Genomic DNA, 17,958 nt, shown 5'->3' on the forward strand with positions numbered 1-17,958 from the left:
ATTTATCCCCAGCCAATTTCAGTGTCATTTATCAAAGAAAACTAGTGATATTTCCATTAATGGTTGCCTGGAGTTAACCTATTTTGAGTTCTATATTGAAGGGACTTTAATTGTATACTATATATTAGTACTCTAATCTTGTATAATAATGATGTTTATTACTTATTTGGCTTTTCCAATTCACAGAAAGCACATCTATATAAACATTCTCATTCCATTGCTGCTATAATTTTATATAATATTATTTCATGTGTTATATATAAATGAGTACCTAATTTTACATAGCCAAAACTATACAATGGAAAAAAAGAAAGCATCTTCAACAAATGGTGCTGCCATAACTGGATGTCAACATGTAGAAGATTGCAAATACATCCATATCTGTCACCATGCACAAAACTCAAGTCCAAATGGATCAAAGACCTCAATATAAAACCAGTTACACTGAACCTGATAGAAGAGAAAGTAGGAAGTACTCTTAAACGCAATGGCCCAGGAGATCACTTCCTAAATATAACAGCAGTAGTACAGACACTGAGAGCAACAATTAATAAATGGGACCTCCTGAAACTGAAAAGCTTCTGTAAGGCAAAGGACACAGTAAAGAAGACAAAACTATAGCCTACAGAGTGGGAAAATATCTTCACCAATCCCACATCTGACAGATGGATGATCTCCAACATATATAAAGAACTCAAGAAACTAGATATCAAAATACCAAACAATCCAACTAAAAAATTGGCTACAGAGCTAAACAGAATTCTCAACAGAAGAATCTCAAATGGCCAAAAGACATTTAAGGAACTGCTCAATATCCTTAGTCATCAGAGAAATGCAAATCAAAATGACTCTGAAATATCATCTTACACCTGTCAGAATGGCTAAGATAAAAAGCACTGATAACAGCTTATGTTGGAGAGGATGTGACGAAAGGGGAACATTCCTCCACTGTAGGTGGGAGTATAAACTTGTACAACTACTTTGGAAATCAGTATGGCTGTTACTCAGAAAATCGGGAATCAATCTACCTCAAGACCCAATGATACCACTCTTGGGTATATACCCAAGGAATGCTCTATCATACCACAAGAACACATGCTAAACTTTGTTCATAGCAGCATTATTTTTAATAGCCAGAACCTGGAAACAACCTAGATGCCCCTCAACTGAAGAATGGATAAAGAAAATGTGGTACATATACACAATGGAGTACTACTCAGCAGTAAAAAACAATGCCATCATGAAATTGCAGGCAAATGGATGGAAATAGAAAATATCATCCTGAGTGAGGTAACCCAGACTCAGAAAGACAAACATGGTATGTACTCACTCAAAGTGGATACTAGATGTAAAGCAAAGGATAACCAGACTACAACCCACAGCTCCAGAGAAGCTAGCTAACAAGGAAGACCCTCAGAGGAATGTATCGATAACCCTGGGAAGGAGAAATAGATGAGATCTCCATGAGTAAACTGGGGGTGGTGGAGCAATGGAGGGTAGGTGGTGGGTGGGGCATGAGAAAATAAGGGAATAGGATGGTCGAGCTGGAACAGGTATGGAGTAGGAGAGCAAGGAAAGAGATACTATGATGGAGATACATCATGGGGATAGGGAGAAGCTGGATGCTAAGGAAGTTCCCAGGAATCCACAGGGATGACCCCAGCTTACACTACTAGCAATAGTGGAGAAGGTGACTGAACTGGCTTACCCCAGTAATCAGATCAGTAAATACCCTGTTATCATAGAACCTTTCTCCAGTAACTGATGGAAACGGATGCAGAGATCCACAGCCAAACACCAGGCCAGGCTCCAGGAGTCCAGTCAAAGAGAGAGAAGAGGGATTCTATGAGCAAGGCGCATCAAGATTATGGTGGGGAAACCTTCAGAGACAACCAAACCAAACTAGTGGGAATTCATGAACTGCAGACCAATAGCTGTGGAGCCTCCATGGGAGTGGACTAGGCCCTCTGCATAAGCAACAGTTGTGTAGCTTGATCTGCTTAAGAGGCCCCCTGGCAGTAGGATCAGAAACCATCCCTGATGCAAGAGCTGGCTTTTGGGAGCCCACTACCTATGGTGGGCCACCTTGCATAGCCTTGAAGCAGGGGGAGGGGCTTGGACCTGCCTCTACTTAATGTACCAGGCTCTGCTGACTCCCCATGGGAGGCCTTACCTTCTTGTAGGAGGGAATAGGCAGTGGGTTGGGGGGGAAAGCTGGAGGGGTGGGAGGAAGGAAGAGGGGGATCTGTGGTTGGTGTTAAATGAATGAAAAATTCTTAATTAAAAAAAAGCACATCTAGATAAACTTTCTTATTCCATCCCAACTATAATTTTATGTAATATTAATATTATTTCAATTTTTATATATAGATGGATACTTAATTTTACATAGACATTTACATAATCTGCATACGTATTTCTTTTTCATTTTCATTTGCCTTTGATTTATACTCTTCTTTTTTCTATTGTCATATAACTTATTATAGTTCATGTTTATCCTTAATACTGCATGTTTTTATTATGCTTATGTAAATATACAGGTAGGCCCTTGTGCATTTGTCTTTATTTTCAACATGATTATGTTATATGTGATTTTTGTATCTTGCTTTTATAAATCAAAACTACCTTTTCAAACTATTTCTATTCATCCTGGACAAAAGTGATATGTTAATGCTGATTGCTAGATAATATTCTATTAAGTGAATATATGATAATTTATTCAGCATTTTCTCAATAGAGAGCACTTTCCAGTTTGTTCCAGGCTTTTGTTTTTATTTTGATCACCATGAAGAATTCTGAAATAGACATGTTTTCACATGTGGTTTTTAATCACTATGGCATTAGCTGTAAGAAATGGAACTGCTAACTTGAACAGACTAATGTTTTATTTCAATAGGTGTTTGTAGATTGCTTTGCAAAAGAGCTCTAAATTTCTATCAGCAATATCTGGTTGCTACTTGATTTGAACTTTGCTAGTCAAAATGATGAAATACCACTTCATTTTTACTTTAACTTGCCCTTCCCTGGCTGCTAGTGATTCTCTTGGATTGACTGTTTTGTGAATGTCTTCTTCTTTCCCTCTGCCTACTTCTTATTGCATTGTTCCATGCTCTCTAGTTTATATTTCTTGAAGAGTTTATTATCATTTTATATTATTATATTTCACGTATCGGCATGTATTTTTAATTTTAAAATGAATTCCATTTTGACTGATTTCCTAGGTGCTAATAATCTATGCGACTGAGACAATTCATGTACTTCTTTGTTTTTAAATTGGATTATAATAGAATCTTATAATACAGGCAATTTTGTATCTTATCACTGACATAATCATCATCATCATCAATATTTATGGCATATACAAGTATTACATTTATTTATGTTTTTTAATGATATGCCATTACATAGTTTTGGCTCATTATTCATTCATTGATCAATATTGTGTTATTTCTACTTTGAGGCTATTATGAACAGCACTTCTATAATCTTTACTTACAAGTTTTTCTTTGAACATATTATTATTAATTTTCTTGGATAGATATAAGTACTGGAATGCTGGGTCATGTGGTAACTCCATTTTAATTTCTAGATAATTGTAAGACTAAGAAACAAATGAGTTTATTGTACAAATTCAGTAACCAGAAGTACACAAGGGTTCCATTGTTTTCTTTACATAATTATGGCCCATGTTAAATTGTATTATTAATTTTGAGAAGTCTGTGTGATGGGATGAGTTGGGAGAGGGAAACATTTTCGAAATATATTTCTTGAAAATGTTTTTAATAAAAATATCAAAAATCCGTTCTCTAAGATTTAAAATTTATTTCTTTTATTTTTTGAGATTATAATATAATTACATCATTTCTCACTTGTCTTTCTTTACTCCAAACCCTCTCACATACCCCAACTTGTTCTTTTTGATATTTATAACTTGTTTTTCATTAATTGTTGATATGTGTGTGGGGGGGTGTGTACATATCCCTAAATATGTAAGTACAACCTGCCATTTGCTGTTATTCAGTACTTCTAATAGCACAGAAAAAGGATATTAGTTAATAGCTCATCATATTTGCTTTGCATTTATCCCATGGTATATGTGTGATATTAAACATATTTTAAAGTCTTTGTTATTTCTGCATATTTCTTGAACAAATATATATATGTATATATATATATATTCAAATTCTTAATTTATTTTTAATTATCTTATTTGTACTATTGCTGAGTTTAGAGATATTACTATATAATCTGATTAATAGAATCTTATCAGAATTATGTAGTGAAAGTATTCTCCCAAATGTAAAGTGTCTTTTCATGTTTCTTGATATAATTTCATAATAATATCAATAATAAGAGGAAACTTATATATTGCTTGTGGGAATTTAAACAAGTCAGACAGTATAAAAGTGAGAATGGAGGTTGCTCAAAAAAAAAAAACTAAACAGAAAACTACCATATAATCTAACTATAACCCTTCTATGCATACAGCAAATGAATCTAAGTCAATATATAACAGACATACCTGTACATAATATAGATGAACAGATAAAATGAAGTATATTCACACAATAGAATTTTGTTCATCCATAAAAAAGAAAGAAATTATGTTTTTTGTAGAATAAATAATGTATCTGGCTAACATCATGTTAAGTGAAATAAGCCAGACACAAAGCTAAACAACAACAATACAGATAATAGTATACAGATTCTAGATTAAAATGCATGCATACACACACACACAAACACACACACACACATATATATATATTACTAAATTAGAATATTACTTGTCTTTCTCATATACAGAACCTAGATTAATTTTATCCATATGACATGAAAGCAGAAGGAGTGGTAGCTGCACTAATCTGTGGGTGGAGAGATACAAATTTAAAGGGCAGTTTGATACTCCTATTTATTTAGCTGAATAATTGTAGTAGATTCAGTTTGGAGGACTGGGGGTTCCCTGACTGTGATAGGGTTAGCTATAAACTCCTTATACAATGCATGTGTAAATATTACAGGAGTAGGTTTGCATATGGCATTTTCAAAAGTGTTTAATGTTACTTGTCCCTACTCATATTCCACTCTCTACCTTGCCCTTTTATCCCTCAGCCTACCTAATCCTTTCAGTTCCATTGTTCTTTCTCCCTACACACCACCATTCTATCCCCTTTCCCTTGAATCTCCCTCCACCACTCATGGCTTCATACTTGCTTCCTGCCTTCTATGAATACTCTAATTTTCACATACATCACATGTAAAGTTTCAAATCTAGCATGTACATATGAGAGAGAACATGCCCTGCTCATCTTCTGAGTGTGGATTATCTTAATCAGAATGCATTTTTTCTAGCTCTATTCATTTTTCTATGAATTCCATATTTTCTTTACAGCTGAACAATATTCCATTTTGTGTATGAATCACATTTCCCTTATCCACTTATTGGTTGTTTCTTCTAGGAGGTGGCTTTCATTAATCACATATTCAGTGCTCTGTTTTCTCTTTTTCCTACTAGCTGCTAACTATATGGAGATGATTATGCCACTCTCTGTTTTCAGCTCTTCAGGATTCTGGTAGGTGGCATGCCTCATGTGTCAGTTATTCTGTAGTGAATGTGATATACTCTCTATCCCTGTAAGACTAGGAATTAAGCAGAGTTCCTCTTTCCTGTTGAAGTATGTGATCAATTTCTTTACATGTTTTCTTCTTAATCTTCTTGCCTCATCTAGGAAAGGTTTGGGTCACTTCTTCTATTTCTTCTTGAATTTTTATGAGTCCCAGTCACTTGGCAGTCATGATCTATTCAAGTATTGTAGCCCATACCTAAAATGCCTTCGCTCAGAATGCAGAGAGGCTTGATGATCATGAGTTAAAGGTAACTCTAGACACCATAAATTTAAACTTTTTGATGTGAAATTGAATTTCAAACCTAACCTCCCCAAATTTAATTTGAAGGTCTATAATATAAGCTTCATACACCTGCAGTATAATACAAAGGAAGGAGAAAGTTCCATGTTAGGCCATTCTTGAATCCAGATACAAATGAGCACAAGTACTCATTTAGGTTAGAAAAAACAAGTAGCATGTTATTGAGAGATAAGACGAAAAGAAATTTACTATATTCTCAGAATCTCCCCTTACTCTAATCCCATTAACTAGATAAGTTCATTAATGGAACATATGTGTTTATGATGCATAGTCTCACACACTCTAAATAAATTCTCTCTGTCTCAGATACAACATTTGTAGTAATTAAACAAAAAGTGGTTGGGAAATCAATTTGAGGCTGATAAATTAATTGCAGATGGATTCAGGTAATTCTATGGCATATATTAGTTATCCAGATCCATGTTGTAAAAGTTATCTGCTTGTTACATTAATTAATTATTTTGGTATTATAAGTTTTAGCTCTTGTATATAACCTAGTATAAACTTGTTTCTCTGACTGATAAAGAAATTAATGCCTGGAGACGAAGTAGTAATGGAACCAAAATTTGCAATCCCAATCTTGTGATTCCTATGGCAACACTCTTCCTACTCTTCCCTTTGGAGAATGAAAATGGTCAAGCCACAAAAGCTGAATAGAGGATTATCAAAAATTATTCAATAAATCAAAGACTTAGCAGTAATGTCAGAAAGGGATTAACAGCTACCTAAACTATTGTCACTTTATGTTACAAATATAAATCCATCTAAGATGCATTTCCTATGTATGTAGTGGTTGCATATAGTTGTATTTAAGTTGAATAATAAAGACACATACCTCAGTTTACCTATGTGAAAAAATATATCTAAGAAAAAAACAGGTATAAATTTATGGCATGCCTCCTATCTGAAGAGTTCTTATATTCTAATTAAATGTCATTATTACAAAAGTAAAAGTCTGTCTCTCTGGTCTAAAGCTCAGTAGAATAAATATCATTTGTGTTTTAGATATTAAGAAAACGCTAGGTATGGTGGTACCATCATGTAATCCCAGCATTAAAGGGTTCAACATGAAGATTTCCATTAGTTTGAGGCCAACATAGACTATACAGTACCAAGTCATCCAAGATTACCTAGACAGATCCCATTGTTGGAAAGAAAGTAGATACTAAAAGCTTGAAAGATGGAATTCTAGTTTGAGTCTTGTTGATGTGATAAAAAAAAAAATCACCAAATCACTTTGGGGATGAAAGGAATTGTTTGACTCATAACTCCCAAGTCATAGTCCATCATTGAGAGAAGTCAAGATGGGAATGCAAGGCAAGAACCTGAAGAAGAAAACATAGAAGAATTCTTCTTGCTGGCTTGCTCGTAGAACTGTGCTTATCTTGCTTTCTTATATATTCTAGGAATTCCCGCCAAGGGAATGATGCTGCCTACAGTGGACTGAGCCATTCTACATCATTACTAAGAAAGAAAATCCCCCACAGACATATCTAGACTCCCTTCTCAGGTGACTCCAGGCTGTGTCAGTTTGACAGTCAAACTAACAAAGAAAGATTAAAAGAACTCTTTGGGTTTCATCCATCAAAGGCTTATTTAGATTAGAACAGTTTAAAATAGCTCTTGAAGGTTGAATATAATTCATAACTAAGATACCTGTATATTTTGTTTGTTCAATTTAGGGAAAGTTGGGGACTGAAATGAGGCAGTATTGATAATCACATTTCGGCAGCAGGTAAAAGGGATACTGTCCTAGTTAAGAAGAAAGACAACATTTTCATATTCAAGAAAGTGAAGAAGAGGGTTCAGAGGGTTCCAAATTAGGTAAATGATTATAGATAAGTTATTGATACAGAAAAATAATTATTCCTATGTAGAACAGTTAAAAACATGGATAAGAAAAGGCTTTGGGTATTAGGCTAAGTAATTTGCTTCTATTTCTATGAAAACAGAAGTCATTGAAGCAAGGATGAATTTGAAAATATTTTTTAAAAGACAATGCATTCCAGACAGTAACGATGAGAAGAGGAAGCCCATAGCAGTGTATATTTAAGGTTTTTGTACAGGAATCGGACTTGATGAAAGTGTTTTTTTCAGAGCAGTGTCTGTAGCAGCGGTGTACAGAATCAATGAGGAAGAGAAAAGACAGGGACTGAGAACTTCTATTCACTTGCATGCAAAAGCATAAGTAATAAATATTTCAGGTTGTGCAGGAAACAAAGTTTCTGCTCTAACTCTCCAGCTCTCCCACTATAGCCTCAAAGCAGCATTAGTCAATGTGTGAACAAATGAGTATTGCCATGTGCCAACAATACTTCATTTCTAAACAGACTGAGAAAATGATTTGTGCTGTTGGGTAAGAGTTTTCTTACCCCTGATACAGAGTTTAGAGGAATGATAACATGGTAAATACAGTAGATAAGACCATTAGGCTGAGTGTGCTTGCAACAGAAAATAATCACGCACATATGCATATAATCTAAAAAATGTTAAGGAGTTAAAGTTGTCTGAATAATTTTGACAGAAACCCAGCTGTACCTTTCTGAAAGAGCCAAATATTTAAGATAATGTATTTTGCCTGTGTTATGCAGATCACTTCCCCTCTTTGTTTTCTGTGAATACAGTCTTAGCCCTTGAAAGAACATGTCAGTGCACATAAAGAAGGATATTAACATGAATTAAAGCACAAAATAAGCTCAGTAACTTAAACAGATGTTATGTAATCAGTTTAGTGGAAATTTTTACTGAATTGTTTTATTACTCCAATGAGTGTTTATGAAGACCATGCCATGAATGAAATCAATGTATTCAGAAGGCTTATGAAGTATATAAAATTATCCATAGAACACAGATGAAATATCCAAGAATTGTGGAAATTACTGAAACCAATACTCCAAGGTACAGCAATGCTATCTTTTTAGGGTGGAAATCATTGCAGGAGGATGTTAAGGGGAAAAAGCTTTTATGAATCCTTTGATGTGTTGTGTATACAGAGCATATTCCCTCTCTCAAGGAGCAAGTAAAAGCATTTTGAACAAGGGCTTATTGAGCATTATATAACAGCAAATGAACCAAAGGGGAAAAGGGATTTAGGAAAACTTGCTGATACCAAATGTAGTAGAGGTTGAAAACCAGATATCATTAAGGCTTGGCTATGTGCAAAAGTGGTATCATCAAATGCCAATCAAGTGTGGCTCACAAAATTGTAAGTTGGAAGGAGGGATGATACAGAAACTAAAAGTCTTGGCCACTGAAATCTAACAACCTATATTTGACTCCTGTAAGATATACAATGGTAAAAGATGAGACCTGTTTCCTGAACCTTGGGCTCAGACCTCCTAGCAAGCCCTGTAGCACATAAGCCTACACACACACACACACACACACACACACACACACACACACACACACACGTTGCTTGAATCTTACATCTGTTTAATAATAAAAAACCCGGTACCAGATATTGGGGTGAATGCTGAAAGATCAGAGAGACAAAGGAACAAACCACTGCCATGTCTCACCTCACCAATTCCACAAATTATCTGACTGAAATCCTCTGAGTCCATCACTTTCTGGGATTAAAGGCATATGCTTCTCAGTATTGGGATTAAAGGTGTGTGCCACCACTGCCTGGTTCTGTTTCTCTCCTAGACTGAGTCAATCTCATGTAGTCCAGGGTGGCTTTGAACTCACAGAGATCCAGATGTATCTCTGCCTCCCAAGGGCTAGGATTAAAGGTGTGTGCCACCATTGCCTGGCCTCTGTGTTTAATCTAGTGGCTGGCTCTGTTCTCTGATCTTCAGGTAAATTTTATTAGGGCACTCCATATATCACTACATTTCCCCCCTTTTGTCTAAAATAATGAAAGGTTATAACTAATATAAGAAAAATTATATACAATAAGTACAATAAGTATTTACAGTTAAGAATTACATTAACAATGTCCAGTCCATAAACATTTGACAAATTCAGGGAAAATACTCCGTTATCTAGTCTATTTTGGTGAGTTCAAAATGTTGTAACTAATTCATTTTCTATCCTAACTGTATTACCAACCAAATACTATCTTTTGATGTCTTTCAAACTCATTCATTTTACACCTCTTTAGTGAGTTTCTTTTTTGAATTTGTTAACAAAGAAAACTGTAAGTATGTAGTCACACACACAGCTAAATAATTTCTTTTAAAAGTAAAACATTAAGTCTCCATAATATTGTTCAGCCCATGAGCAAATAATGGGTAGAAAAGTCAATGAATTTGTATAAACAGTACTGGGCACTCTAGTCAGTGTGACTGGGTTCTCCAAAGAGCTTAGTTTTTTAGGTCTTTCAGAATCTGTTAAAGCCAATGTGAGGGATGCAAGGCATTAGTGCTATAGTTCTTGCTCATTTTCATCTCATTTACAACTTATTTACATCATCTGTACCAGTTTGCTTTTTTGTTTTGGACTTGCTGTTGTTGCTTTGTTTTATTTTTTTAAAGTGATACTGGGGAAAGAAATATTGTGTGTGTGTGTGTGTGTGTGTGTGTGTGTGTGTGTGTGTGTGTACTCAAGCTCACCAGGTCCATCTCATTATGTTGGAGGACTACATCACCAGTTTCAGTTGAGTAGTTTGAAGGTCTGTACAGAATCAACCTGCCATTATCTGATATTTTAACAGCATTGTTTAGTGGAAGCGATTACTGAAAAGCATTATTAACATCAAAAATAGCTCTCTTACTCCATTTCCTTATGGGATACCAAATACATTTTCACCATCAGCAACAAAATGGATAAAAATGGCTCAATTAGTTTACAGCAGCAAATGTAGAGAAGGTCAGATGAGTAATCTTCATAATGAAATGGGAGGGTGATAGAGAAGTACAAGGAAGGAAGACAGTAAGATTTTGATGCAATTCTTGGTACATCTATGTAAGTAATGTTTCTTTTCCTGTATCCTCCCTAGTCCCTCCTGGCCTTGGTAGGTGACAAGCTAATACATTAAACTACACAATGCCAGTGGCTAATAATAGCTTTAATGTTCTTTTACTCTAGAGAATATTTGCATTAAGAGGGGCCTTTGGGAGGTGGAGGCTAATATAAAATAACATCTCTAAAAGAAACATTTCTAGAATTTTGTTAGCCAACGGAAATTAGAGATATTAGAAGGGTAAATCTATTGAATGCCTCTCCAACTCATCCTTTGCTTTCTCTTACTTATTTTGCTTATGTGTAAATACAGCATAGAATAATTGAATTATTAGCTCTGTTATACTAGAAGTATCATTTTATTAGCATATATCCATTGTATAAAATAGTGGCTTTCATTATAACTCTTTCATCCATGTATATAATATATTTGTTCATACTCATTCCACATTATTCTCTCTAGTCTCATCTACCTCCCACTAGCTCCCTTCCTTTTCCTAAATATAATAGCTGCCCCTATATTTTGATTATTATTTTGAATCTAGTAGAATCATGACTTTTAGTCAAGGGTTAAAATCATAACTCTCTACTGTGAACTATGACTACATATTGAATTACTTGTGATCCTTTAAATGATAAGATGATTGGCACTCATCTACAGAAATTCTGATTATGTTGCTCTTGAATGGACCCTGAGCACTGATGTTTTCCACAAATCCTTCATGAGATTTAATGTTTTAGATGATTGAGAACCTTCAGTCTAATTTTAGACTCCCAGGTTTAAAAGATGTCATCCAACACATATAAAATCAAAGCTTTTAATTCTCTCTCTGTCTCTCTCTTTGTCTCTCTGTCTCTCTCTCTTTCTCCCTCCCTCCCTTCCTCCCACGCCCCTCTCTAAGTACATGAGTGTGTGTGAAGTACAACCCCCTGAATTCACTTTTGTTGTTCATAGGTATACAGTTTCCAGCCTGGCCATTCTGATTTGGACAAACAATAAGGGGGCTCATCCTTGGGAAAGGCTAATTCTTCCCACAGCAGTCATTAGTTCCCTGTAGTTTTTTGTCTAGGGGTGGACCATAGAAGAACAAAGCTTCTAGTACCAGGCATGTAAAAACTCCTTTTGAATGGTTGGTGAGAGCAGAACAAGTGACTCCCTAACAATACAGATTATTGATGGAGCCCTTTATTGCTTCTCAGGAGTTGAGGGTGGGCCCCTATTGCTGAAGACACACTGCATTCATAGAACACAGAACTCAGGTAACTCAAACTGGATCTGACATAAAAGCATCTTTCCTGTGATCTAGCTTTCAGAGTTCTAGAAAATACTCTGCCAGCTGCCATAGGAGGGAAGCAACTAAACAGCTACAATGCCTGTGAACCACAGCAAGTGCCAGAATGGAAAGATATGTGTAAAAGTACAATAAGTGGAATTCCCATGTTGGTGATAACCAACAGCTGTTTAATTGGACTTATGGCCCACTCACCAGGAGGGAAGTCATGCCTGCTCCTGGAAATCTAGCCTGCTTCTTCAGGCTAGTAAGATCACAGATCTTAGAAAAGAGTCTGCTACTGCCATTTTATTATATCAGTATAATTCTTTACTAGGTTCTAAATCTTATCCTTATACCCACAGATAAGTGTAGCTACAACCCTTCATCACAGAAGCTTCTCTTTACAGCAAATGCAGACTATCATATTTATGCAGCCATTTTTAGGAGACATTTTTACATCAGGCTTCCTGTTTTTCTGGCTCTCATAATCTTTCACAATGTTTCCTGAGCTGTAGAAGCAGGAGCTATGATGTAGATGTATTTGTTGGGGCTGGGATCCACACACTCTCTTGATCTCTGCATTGTTTCTGGTTGTGATGAGATAGACTGCTTTGAAACGTTCTGTGCTTATTTCTTCTCTATTTATTAATAGCTTTTAGTGATTGATTATTGGATTATTTCCTGTTTCATTATTCCTCAGTATTATTATTTTGATAAGTTAAATTTTTATTATCCTATATTAGTGTCTTTTTAAATGTCCTCTCTAACCCTTAGGATCAGTCTCATTAAATGTTTGTAAGAATTCTTTAAAAGAGTTTCTATGATCAAATTGTTTTGAGAAATGCAAAGATATAAATGATTTCTTTATTCAATGGAAGACTTTTCAAAGAATGCAATGTAATAATTACACACAGTTAATATCCAAGGACATCACAGTTTTTCCTGACTTTGACTTGGATATTTTTTAAAATGAAGCATCTCAGGACAAGTGTATTGTAGAACATACTTCAACGTGGTTGATATTGATAACTTGGTCACTACCATAACCAATAGAGTAACAAGTGTAGTTTGGAAATCATTATAATAAGTGGTATGAAACTGGATGATGAGAAGTGTCTTTTCATTTTACTTGTGTTTAGAATCCAAACTTTTCCTATTTGTTTTTCTTTATATGTAAACCTTAATCACATGTTTTCCAATGGCTCAAGTATGAAAGGATTGGCTACCAGGGTGGTGATTCTGGTAGAAACTTCAGTAGATAAGGCCTTATGAAAGATCCTAAAGTTATTAGGGATGTAAATTTGAAAATGATTGTGAGATCAAATTCTCTTGAGGATGTGGAAGTAAAAAAAAGGATTTTATATATTGTTGGTAGAAATGACACAGTGCATGATACCCTATCTGAAAATAAATAAGGAGTAAAAAACAAATTAATAGAGTACTTTTGTTTCTGTGTTTAATGCTCCAAATCAGTTAGGTAGTTATTGCTATTCTTTTAATATGTTTTATTTCTGTTTTATCTACAAAAATAGAACCCAAAATCAAAAAGTCAACAAGAAACATACATATCACATAGAAAGTGTAGCATAAGCCACCCATAGCTGGATGATTACTATTATAAAATGGAATTTCCCCATTTTTCAGGTAGAACCAGGATTTGACTATGTTGTATTCCTAAACAACATTTTAAAATAGATAAATATGGCAATATTGTATATACTTGAATTGATTCCTGATTATAAGCTATTGTCTTTTTTTCTATTTAATCACTGATGATATGACAGAGACTTTTTATCTCTCTTGTATGAACAACTTTTTCCATGCTATTTATTGAAAATCTTGACTTTATGTCATGTCTAACTGCTTTTAATAAAGTATTTCTTAATTTAGAGGTCAGAAAATACTAATGGTCCAGGGTGAGGGGCTTTCAAGGAAGGAGAGATAGAATACTCTTGTATAAAGTGTTTAAAAGGAAATAATTCTGGAGCAGGAAAGGTTACATTGGAATGGAAGAAGGGAGAACAAGGTAGAGGAATAAATACTGGGATGGATAATTAACAATAAAGACTTCAAAAAGTCATATGGAGCCAACCTCTGTAGAAGTTTCCTAAAATATATACACACATACATATAAAAAGTTAAAATGGAACTGCTGTATAACGAGACAAAAATATTCCTGCTAGACACTACAGAATAACAAATAAAAAGCCTAATATAGAAACTGAATGACTTCTCTTAAAGTTGTTGGTCAGTGTGGTCCCAAAGACCTCCATCTAGTGATAAGACCTTATTGCTAAATCCATCACATATTTGAGTTATAGAATATGGAGAAATCAAGCTGGTACTGACTTGGAAACTTTACCCCTAGCTTTCAGAAAGATTGAAGGTATTGTATAGGCCAGCAAAGTAGAAAAGTAATTATCAGTCTTACTCAGCTGTGAATCCTGTTAACTACCATAATTGTTGGCTTTGGAAGATATACAATATCTTGGCATAAAAATCATCGGAGTAACCAACTACCTTTTGCTTAGATTTAACTTCTACTCCACAAGATGAAATCCATACCTGGCCCCATTATTGATCCAATAAATTATAACTAGACAGGCCCTAGGGCCCTAGGGAAGGACATGCTACTATTACTCTGCTAAATGGATTTAGTATTAAACCAACTCTTAATGGGTTATTGCTGTGCATATACATGAATGCATCTCTCAACTCTCATCAGAGAACCTCTTATTTGCAGTGGCTAGTGCTTAACACAAAATTCACAACTGGCCAAGGTGCATAGAATAAGAAATTGCAGAACACTAAGTCCTAAATGGAGTATATGTACCATACTTCCTTCTCCCAAGATTCAAGTACCATTGCAGAACAAGGTGCAAAAAGACTGTAAGAATCAGAGTTGTGTATGACTACAAGGAAGTAGTATCTTCTAGACACAGCAGGACAGTTCGTATATGTACATACGAACACACAGTGGCTGTGAAACCATGTACCAGGCCTGTACAAGTCTAAGGTAGATGAAAACTCATCATGGACAGAGGAGTTGGGCATGAAATCCTATTCCTAGCTGAGGCCCTATTGACAGAGAGTGTGGTGGTATTGTGTTCCCCACAATATTGTGCACCCTAATAAATTTATCTGGGGTCAGAGAACAGACAGCCACTAGAACAAAGCCAAAAATGGTGACTAGAAAATGGGTCAGAGCAAGCCATAGCAGAAGTTGGGCAGTGGTGGTGCATGCCTTTAATCCCAGCACTTGGGAGGCAGAGCTAGCTGGATCTCTGAGTTAAAGGCCACTTTAGAAATAGCTAAAAACGGTGACACAGCCTTTAATCCCAGAAACCCAGCCTTTAATCCCAGGGAGTGATGCAGAAAGTAGAAGGACATATAAGACATGAAAACCAGGCACCAGGGTTAGTTAAGCATTTGGTTGGTCAAGCGTTCAGGCTTTGGAGCAGCACAGTTCAGCTGAGATTCATGTGGATGAGAACTCAGAAGCTTCCAGCCTGAGGAAACAAAACCAGCTGAGGACAGGATCACCTGAGGAACTAGCAAGGTGAGGTAGCTGTGGCTTGTTCTGCTTCTCTGATCTTCCAGCATTCACCCTAATAACTAGCCTCAGGTTTGATTTTATTAATAAGACCTTTTAAGATTCCTGCTACAATAGAGATCATCAATTTTTTTCTTAAGCGTGTATTCCCTGGTAAGTCAATCATACTTCAGTGGAAGGCTACATACAGGTCCAAGAATATTTGAGTAACACAAATTGGCCTTGATAGGAACACAAAAAGGACACAAAATTAGGTGGGTAGGTGATGGGGGGGATCTGAGTAAAGGATGGTGAATATAATCAACATAAAATGTACTAAATTCTCAAAGAATTATGTATATATACATACATACATATACATACACATACACATACACATATACACATATACATACACAAGAAAGACAGGGCTGGGCTGATAGTTCCTGCTCTTGCAGAGGACCAGAGTTTCAATATACACTTTACACAGCAGACAACCTTCTGTAACTCCAGCTCCAATGTATCTACCTCCTTTTTGGTCTTGACAGGTAGTTGTGAGCACAAACCTGCCCCCTTACACATAATTAAAAATAAAATACTTTTAAAGAGAGAGAGAAACAATCAGCCATTAAATACCCAAAAACATTCAGCCTCACTACCTATCAAAGTAATAAAAATTAAGACTACCTTGAGATTCAGTCTCACCCCAGTCAGAATGGCACACATTCGGAAATCAAATAAAAATACTGGCAAGGATATGGATAAAAAAGGACCTTTCCTGCTGCTGGTGGGAATGTGAACTAGTCCAACCATGAAGGAAGTCAGTCCAGATGTTTCTAAATAAACTAACACACATATATAGGAGCAACACCCAATGAACTCAGCAAGATGTATTTATAGTAGGTATATAGTATGTATTTTATATATGTTTATATTACATGCACATATATTTTTAATATATATGATAAATAAGGACTAATAAGCCCTGAGTTTTAGAAGGAAGTGGGAGGCATGGGAGTAGTTAGAGGGGGGAGTGTAAGGGGATGTAATGTAAATACATTACTCATATATAAAATTGTCAAAAAGACTGAGCTAGATCTGCCATATAACCCAGCTATACCTTGCTGAGTATGTTTCCAAAGGACTTCAAGTCAACATATTCCAGAGATATATTCACATCAATGTTTACTGTACCACTATATACAATAACTAAGTTAAGGAACCAACCTAGGTGTCCAACAACAAAGCAGCAAATAAAGAAAATACAATATATCTACACAGTAGAATTTCTGTCAGGCATAAAGAATGATGTTCTATCATTCCCAGGTAAAGAGATGATTCTGACAATAATCATATTAAATGAATAAGCTGATCTCAGAAAGCCAGACATCACATATTTTCTTTCATTTAGGAGACCTATATTTTATATAGATACATAAAACCACAGATGTATAGATAACATGAAAGCTAAAGCAAAGTCAACTAGGGCAGCAAAGGGGGATTTACTAGGAGGAAGCAGAGGGGGGGGTGATAGAGCATGTCTTGAGAATATGCTCAAAGTGTATTATATACAAGCATGAAAATGGCCTTAATTACCAAGTATAGTGAAAAAAGTTGCCATCACTTGTAGATATAAAAGAAAATCTTTGTGTCTCACTAGTATTTCAAAAGAAATTAATGTTTTAAAGGGAACATCCTATGCCTTAGAATTTTCTTCCTTCAGTAGTAATGGGTAGCTTGGAAGACAGCAACACTATTTGAGCTAGAAAACAGTAGGGGTTCTTTCAACTTCCAGTTACAAATCCAACCTTGTATCAGAGGAAAAGGTGAGGCTTAAAACAATAGAAGGAGGGCTAACTTACCTTACCCTATTGGAGGAGGGGGTTAGGGGTGCGGAGGTGAGGGGGGGAGTGGGAGGAGGGATGAGAGGGGGATCTGTGGTTGATATGTAAAATGAATTTTAAAAAAATGCCCAAGTAACAACAACAAAAAAAAAAACCCCAAACAACGCTAACCAAGAAACAAAACAAACAAACAAAAAACCCATAAAAAAAAAAAATAGAAGGAGCTGAGAAAGGTTAATGGGCCTGAGCATCCATTGTTAAACCCTCTCAGAGATTCACCCTTTGGAAAATTGTAGCTCCTGACAGAACAGGTATCCTGTCCAGAAGTGCAGATGAGAGTCAGGAAGACCACTGCTGCCGCTGCTGGAAATGAATAACCCCTGCTGTGTCCTTACATTGACCAGGAATGCTTTAGGGGTTCGCATCCATTATGTCATGTAAATGTTGCTTGACCTTTGACTGTTCCGTTGAT

At 35.7% G+C, this 17,958-nt stretch overlaps 1 protein-coding gene across 2 annotated transcripts in view; it reads left to right on the forward strand.

Moving 5' to 3' along the window:
- Nucleotides 1-17,958, forward strand: part of Rtl4 (retrotransposon Gag like 4) — a 364,780-nt gene that overhangs the window by 266,033 nt on the left and 80,789 nt on the right. The window contains exon 3 of one of the 2 annotated variants that reach the window (XM_036174648.1): nucleotides 5,516-5,573. The exons of the other annotated variant lie outside the window; for it this stretch is intronic. The gene's annotated coding sequence lies outside the window, so the exon portion shown is untranslated. The remainder of the gene's footprint in view (nucleotides 1-5,515; nucleotides 5,574-17,958) is intronic. 2 annotated transcript variants of the gene reach the window in all.

Source organism: Onychomys torridus, chromosome X (assembly GCF_903995425.1).
Source record: "Onychomys torridus chromosome X, mOncTor1.1, whole genome shotgun sequence".
In the NCBI taxonomy this organism is placed as follows: domain Eukaryota; kingdom Metazoa; phylum Chordata; class Mammalia; order Rodentia; family Cricetidae; genus Onychomys; species Onychomys torridus.